The sequence below is a fragment of the Formica exsecta genome, unplaced genomic scaffold (assembly GCF_003651465.1).
Source record: "Formica exsecta isolate Colony F162 unplaced genomic scaffold, ASM365146v1 scaffold21, whole genome shotgun sequence".
Classification (NCBI taxonomy): Eukaryota; Metazoa; Arthropoda; class Insecta; order Hymenoptera; family Formicidae; genus Formica; species Formica exsecta.
Window position 1 is genome coordinate 1830845 of NW_021849398.1, and position 6886 is coordinate 1837730.

The window sequence follows — 6886 nt, forward strand, 5'->3', positions numbered from 1 at the left end:
GCAACAATTGACATGAGTCGTATTATACGTGCAGCCAAGATAAACATTTCCTTATACGAGAATTCATATTTGCTAACAAAATTTGATCGTTTCTGCTTTGATCAAGTATAAATCTACGAAATTCGAAGAATGCTCCGGGGTCTGCGCGTTATCCGACTTGACCGAAAGTCATCCGCGTTTTATCTCCCGAATGTAAAGAAGCGCTCAGTCGGAGAGACTCAGAGTGCGCCGGACGGTATTTACAGAGAACTTTTCTGGAAGAGTCACACAAAGGGTCTTCCCGGTAGGCCACTGCGGGTTACTTTCGTGTAAACAGCAATCTCTTCTCCGGGCTAGTCTAGCGGGATGGGAGGCGGGTGGAACCTTATCGCGGGATTATTTCTTTCATTCATCTCTCCGCGACTTAAGGATTTTAAGAATAAAATATGCAGGCAGTGTCTTTAGAGGGGGCATGCCGTTCTTCAGGGCTCACGGCCGTTTTCTGGTAATTACGCCGGTTAATTGCACAGGACGGCCTCGTTCGCGCCGCTTGTTACTCGCCGAGTATACTGGATTCCGCTGTCGCTGCTGGGAGGTATTAAAAGAATGTTTACGGGTACCGGGGGATATTCTCTCCGAGTGTTAAAGTATAATAGGACGTATGCCTGTAGGCGTCTCTCTCTCTCTCTCTCTCTCTCTCTCTCTCTTCTCTCTCTTAGACTTCGAGGATTAACATCGTTAATTGTTAGTCTCAAAGGATGCGAGAGCCTCTAGGAAGCCGACGGTCCATTTCGGGGGCAGTCTCCTGGAAAATTAAGGATTAGCAGTTCGTTCTGGAGAGAAAGAGAGAGAATGGAGTTCGAAGGCGTTATTACTTCATACCCACGTGACGGGCTTAATGCGCCGCTGTAAAATATGCCTTCTTAGAAGTCCCGCGTGCACAAAGGGTTTAGCCTTTAAGAGATATAGTGAAATATTGGCGACGTAAGGATCTCGGAGGAGTGATCCAGTGTTTTAAAATTCAAAGGAAGAATATATTTCGCTTGCGCTAATAATATGCTGACTTATTTATTTAGGGAATTTTGTGTAGATATAAAATCGATAAGAGAGCTCTTATTCATTTACTATGATAAATGCTGGAAACGTCGATACGTTATTTCATCACGTTTATGAAATTTTTTTTTTATAGTATGGTCTAGCTATCGACGAGAATATTAAAGTCTGGATTCATTAACTTTTAAGATTACACGCCCGGAACATTGTTTTAAAACATCGCGCTATCATTCTCATGTTACTGTTTGCCTTTGGATTTACGGAGAGGGAGAGATTCTCGGATTTATACGATAAGAATACTCGTTCTTATTCATCTGCCTCCAAAATATCACGTTACTGGCGGTGTCAAGTTACGGTTTATCAAGTTTTCAAACGCACAAAAATATTTAAAAGCTAGTATCAAATTGCAAGTTACTAAGTTATTGTAAAATATTGACTTGCACGCTGCAAATAGGGTTGACATATAGGATCGTAACATACTCAATAAAAGATGTGTGTAATGTGATACTTATATGAAAACAGCAATGAACGCTTTTGCCGTTTGCATATATTTGCAATTATTTCTGTTTGTTTTTTTTTTTTCGATTAAATTTAAGAACATTATGACAATCGGCCTTTAACGTATGATATACTTGTGTATAGATATTTTTGCAACATATATAACAATTTTTAAGGAGGTAATTTGCAAGAGATATGTAAGAATTTATTTATAAATAATTATCTTTATATATACCTCGCGAGAAAAGACTTTTTTTTTAAAAATTGTATATGTTATTTTTTCTTATATATACGAATTAATGATATGACGATTGTCGAGTATATGTAGTAATGTAACATAATGTAAGTTACGACATATATAAAGCTTGCTCGGGGCGTAGTTTCGAGTTACCAACTGGTTTCACAACATGATCACAAAGTAATTAAGAATGTATCAGCACATAATGAATCGTAGCATGCCGTATGAATGGTCGATAGCCGCGGCGGGTGTTAAAATAATTTCGTCGCTCTCACTCTATTAAGCATATCCATACTGTCTCATATATCAACCGATATATCGCACTTTGCAACGTACTCGAACAATAGCGCTTTCAAGTACACGGTTCTCCATTAGTTAGATCATTGAACTTTCAAACTGCAATAATATTTCCATCACCAGAACTTATATGTGTTTTTCATGTAAATTGCGATTGTCATTTATTGCTACAATTTTTATCTTAAAATCATTCATATATTCTTTATATATTTTTTAAAATTAATGTATTCTTATTATGCTTTGCATTTCTTGACAAATATTTGATACTAAACATCAGCAATAAGCTTCTCAGCAAAATATTTTGCTGGACAATCATTTTTTTTTTACAACACTTTTTTCTGCTTCTGTTGCAATTAAATAAACATATTAAGATTACATCTATTAAGATATATCTACACGATCGATTCAATCAAAGACTACTTTCTCTCCGTAGATTACATGCACTCGCTCCATTTATCGGCACGTCAGACGCGTCATTATTCAATTGGTGACGTGCTGATTCGCGAGGTTTATGAATGCAAATTAAACGGGACGTGGATTCGAAAACGCGACGAGATATTATCGCGAGTCGGGAGTCACCGAATGGAACGGAAGAGACGAGAACGCGAGGAGTGCGGGTAGACGAGACGCACGCCGAGGATAAAAGTGCGCGTTGCAGTGGACGATAGATCTTCATTAAAGTGCGCGACGATGCATAAGTCACGCGACGGGGGGGGGGGGGCGCGACTTTTAGCCACCCTCGTGATTCTTTAGCACGTATGCGCACCACTGTGCGGGTACATGATAATGACCGCGCGATCGGTACGGATAACTTCTTCGCCATCACGTGCCACACGATCTGATCATTTGTTATGTCTTACAAAATATTCTTAAATTATTCTTACTTATAATATTAATTGATTGATAAAATATATTTTTCAATTGAAAACACGTATTATAATAAAATAAAGATAAATGCGAGAGTGTAATAAATATGTTGATCCGAAGACAGGTATTTGATAGTTTAATTAAACATTTAGTCAAGAGTATATTTTATGTTTTATTAATCATACTTTACATAAGTCTTTACATAATCTGTATTTTAATAAAATAAAGTAGAAATTTTATTCACACATGAAGCTTATCCTTGTTGAGCAAGATGATATACTTAAGTCGGGGATGTAGCTCAGTGGTAGAGCGTTCGCTTTGCATGTGAAAGGTCCCGGGTTCGATCCCCGGCATCTCCAATCTTTTGCTTTCTTTATTTTTTTTTTTATTTTTTGTGCAATACATAAGTGGTAAATTGAATTTTTACACTTGCTTATTATACTACATTCTTGATTTTTTGTTTATCATCTTTCTCATTCATTCACATACTTTAATATGAGATAAGCACAAAGTAATATAGATAAATATTCATATGTATATCCGTATTCTCTTTCTATATTTTTGCATTGAGTATATATAATATAGGAATAACGTACAGTAATTGTTATTTTTATTTAAAATATATAAACTGATTTGTACACAAGAGCACTAGTATGTATTGCGTAATGATAATCGTGAAAAAAAGATAGAGAATCCGGAATATTTCTCTCCGATATTCTCATCGCTCGTGGTCAATCGAACAAACTTTTTTTTTTAAGAAACCTTACAACTGAAGTCCGTCATACCTACCTATTCTATCGTCCGGCTGTTTTACGTTTCGCGAAGCCGGAAAATCGTCAAGTTTGCGGAGTGTTTGTTAAGGTTTCGACCATTTAATTTCCCCATAATGTCAGTCGTCGACTGACTGTGAGATTTTTTTACGCGTATGCGAAGCGCGCGCCTTGAGTAAATTGGAAGTGCGTTTCTATGTTTTCCATCCTAAAAGAGATAAAAGAAAAACATGTGACATTGCGGAAATAGGAAACGTTAAAAATATCGCGGTATATTACAGCGGGATTAATATGCCGCTATAAGACGAACGCAAATGAATAACGCGCGAGACTTCGAGCAGGAAAAAAAGGGCGGCATTTATTTTCTCGAATATCTACACGCGAAAAGCTAAATGCCGCGAGCGGAGGATTTAATAACCCGAGCCCGGGCTCGATGTACCGCAATGAAAAGCCTTTTGTCTCGCGAAGGTACCTTCGAAAACGAGGCAAACTAGCGAGCGCGCGGGAGGAGGAAGTGGAAAAGAGAGTGGCCGGAATATCGAGGCCGCGGCGGAACACAAAACGGGTAACTAGAAAAAAAAAGAGAAGAGAAGGAGCGCGCGTAAAGAGAGGGTGAGTTCGGTCGCGTTGATCGAGCGTGCGTAACTCGCCCCGGAGGGCTCCTGGCAGGCCGCTCGCCTTCCTCGCCGCGTCCGAGCCGCGGCAAGGGAGATGCATTACGGAAAAAATAAAAGAGGGAAGGATGATCGTGGAGTCGCGTTGACTGCAGCGGAATAACGCGGTTTCGAGACCGCGGTCGCGTTCATAATCCACTCATGCCGGGAACTGCATTCAGGAGTGCATGCAGTCATCGCCCGCAGCACTCGTCGCAAACGCAAGCTATGCACTTCTGGCCATGCGACGCATTTATCGCTGATGCATTTATTGCAGATGCACCGTGGGTGGGAATCGGCGTCGTCGGCGTTCGTTGTCGCCGTGCGATGTCGCGAGGTGCCGGCTGGTAAGCAAGGGGTTGGCCGGTCGAGAAGAGAGGTAAGGGGAGATCGCATCCATTCCTGCAGTATTACGTCATACATCGATTTTGTCGGGGATTCCCACAGAGTCAACTCGCTATTGGGAGCTCGTTGCATCACCGTCGTTGCTGCAGGTATACGTATCTTGCAGCTGCGTATTCCGTAGTTGTCATTTCCGTAAAATACATAGAAAGACATTTTTTGTGATTCAGTTTTTATATTTTATTATTTTTTTTTATATTTTGTCATCATTAAAATTTTTACCAGATAATAATTTTCTAATAATTTTTATTAGATAATAATTAATAAGACTTATGGGATTAATTGTGCTATTTGATAATTGATTACTTTGTTTTGTCAAATCGAAAAAAAAACGATAAATACTAAAAACTTCATTTTCTATTTGCAACAATGTACGCACAGCAAAGATAAAGAGATAATCAAAAACTAACAATGTTACACGCGCGCAACATTTTTTCATAAAGTTAACGCTTGTTGTTTTACACGCGCTTCACATAATATCGGCCCGATGGAAGTACCGTAAATGAGAATGATTTGATTGGATTTAACTTCCGAGGCGGACAATCAAAAAAGCAATTTCAACGCGCGTCATTGACGGGGTCGAAATTCGCGCGACGGCAAACGAATTAAAAAAAAGAAGCAAACGGAACGCGTGCGTGGCGCGCCTCGATTCGACGGGGTAATCGCCGTCGCGTGCCTAAAAATGAGACTGCCACGATTGATTAATCATCGCAATCTCGCGCGAGAGAACGGTGAAAGGACGCCGCCATTAACGGCAAATGACGAAAACTCCGTCACCGGGCGTATCCGCGCCGCGGATTCGGTAAAAACGTTATTTTCACTTTCTCTTCTCTATCTCTCCTTCTGTCTCTCCACCGCGTTTACAACCGCGTATAGAAGGAGAAGAGATACCGCCGCGCGCTCGGTGGGATGAGTAATTTAATTGAAATTCCCCTCTGTGAAATTGTGGAAAAATCGAGTCATGCGATCGCCGGGACCTGCGCGAAAATGGAATTACAGGAGAAAACGAGATTTGTCCGATGATGCAGGTGAACGCCGGTTTCACGGGAGATGAACGGAGATCGGGAGGTGGCGGGGAGACGGCGCAGAGAGAAAGTATCCGCACACGAGTGGGGCATATGGGGTTAGCTGGCTAGTCTCGATGGTTTTGCGCGGATAAATTTTTCGGTTTTGAATTTCCGCGCAAATTGGCCCCGCGAAAATTACCCTCAATTACCGTGTCGCGAAAGCTACCTCGAAAGCTCTCTATACGGCCTCGAGCTCGCGATTCTACTGGAAAATATCCTATTTCGCGAAAGCACTCGGGAAAGGGAGGGAGGCGGGGGGGGGGGGGGGGGGGAGAGAGGATGCGCGTGTATCGTACACAAATTGCTCAGCAAAAATCGATCGATAATCCGGTCCGGTTATCGAGTATACGGTTTCCCGGAACGCTGTTGGACGCCGCATCGCGTATCGCGCGGAAATAAGGTGCGAATGAGTCTCGAAATACGAGAGCTTTAGATTTCACAGATAGTTTCATTCCCAATTAAATTCTTTTTAATTAAACGCCTACGTGCGACGCTAGGTCGATTTGCCAGGGTAACTCTAGGAACTCTGAAAATTCCGTTAACGTTTCCATATCTTGAAACTATTCATTTTATGCAACCAAAAGGATAAAAAAATGCACATTACATTTAAATATACACATATATATATATATATAATATATCCTTTCTCTTTGTAACTATAAAATATTTGTCGGTGCGTGAAATATGTTTACTTTCATCGCTCGCAAATAATTTTTCAGACAATTCGTTTTGTTTTTTCGAATGAGATACATCGTTGAACACTTTTATTAATCTTTCACTCGCGAAACGCGGCGTTGATTATCATCATATATCTACGCACTACCCCATGATATAGCGCGCGCAAATATTTCTTGGCAAATGAAACTCGTTGTTAGGTATACAGAAAGCTTTCGCGAAAGCGTACGTAGTCATAGCCGCGTTTTTAATTAAACTTCCGTCCGTGCGGTGAAACGCTGCAACGCCGGCCGCAACGTGTTGCAACGCGCGTTCGTTAACCGTATGTAGCGCATAAACTTCGACGGTAGTGCGCCGAAAACTTGGGGGGGGGGGGGGGGGGTTTGC

At 41.1% G+C, this 6886-nt stretch overlaps 1 non-coding gene across 1 annotated transcript; it reads left to right on the forward strand.

Moving 5' to 3' along the window:
* The first annotated feature begins 3219 nt into the window (after positions 1 to 3219).
* Positions 3220 to 3291, forward strand: Trnaa-ugc. The gene has a single exon. It is a non-coding gene; the product is annotated as a tRNA-Ala (tRNA).
* The last annotated feature ends 3595 nt before the right edge of the window (positions 3292 to 6886 follow it).